Raw genomic sequence first — 798 nt, 5'->3', positions numbered from 1 at the left:
CAAAAGATGCTTCTTTAGTATTATTGGATGCATTTTACAATCCATTCAGACTCTGAGAAATCATATTGACTTATTGAGTCAATATTTTGTTCTGAGCCAATATGGCATTCAGAGCATCAATTTCAAAAACTCCCTTCCTCTGAGGTGTCCCATTACTCACAGGATTCCTTTCAGAGGTGTACATGAACTGGTTATTTACAACCATTTCAATGAGTTCCTGAGCTTCTACAGGAATTTTCTTCAGGTGAATAGATCCACCTGCAGAATGGTCCAATGACATCTTAGACAATTCAGATAGACCATCATAGAATATATCCAGGATGGTCCATTCTGAAAGCATGTCAGAATGACACTTTTTGGTTAGTTGCTTGTATCTCTCCCAAGCTTCATAGAGGGATTCACCTTCTTTCTGCTTGAAGGTTTAAACATTCACTCTAAGCTTGCCCAGCTTTTGAGGAGGAAAGAACTTGGCTAAGAAAGTCGTGACCAGCTTATCCCAAGAGTTCAGGCTCTCTCTAGGCTGAGAGTCCAACCATATTCTAGCTCTGTCTCTTACAGCAAAAGGGAAAATCATAAGCTTATAGACCTTGGGATCAACTCCATTGGTCTTAATAGTGTCACAGATCTGCAAGAATTCAGTTAAGAACTGAAAAGGATCTTCTGATGGAAGTCCATGAAACTTGCAATTCTGTTGCATCAGAGAAACTAATTGAGGCTTTAGCTCAAAATTGTTTGCTCTAATGGCAGGGATTGAGATGCTTCTTCCATGAAAGTTGAAATTTGGTGCAGTAAAGTCAC

At 39.3% G+C, this 798-nt stretch overlaps 1 non-coding gene across 1 annotated transcript; it reads left to right on the top strand.

Annotated features, from left to right (window-relative positions):
- The first annotated feature begins 338 nt into the window (after positions 1 to 338).
- LOC112793937 (small nucleolar RNA R71) lies at positions 339 to 442 on the top strand. Its single transcript, XR_003198623.1, has one exon. It is a non-coding gene; the product is annotated as a small nucleolar RNA R71 (small nucleolar RNA).
- Positions 443 to 798: the final 356 nt, after the last annotated feature.

Source organism: Arachis hypogaea, chromosome 3, assembly GCF_003086295.3.
Source record: "Arachis hypogaea cultivar Tifrunner chromosome 3, arahy.Tifrunner.gnm2.J5K5, whole genome shotgun sequence".
NCBI classification, from domain to species: domain Eukaryota; kingdom Viridiplantae; phylum Streptophyta; class Magnoliopsida; order Fabales; family Fabaceae; genus Arachis; species Arachis hypogaea.
The sequence above is the reverse complement of the archived record's forward strand: the minus strand, read 5'-3'. Positions and strand labels throughout refer to the sequence as shown.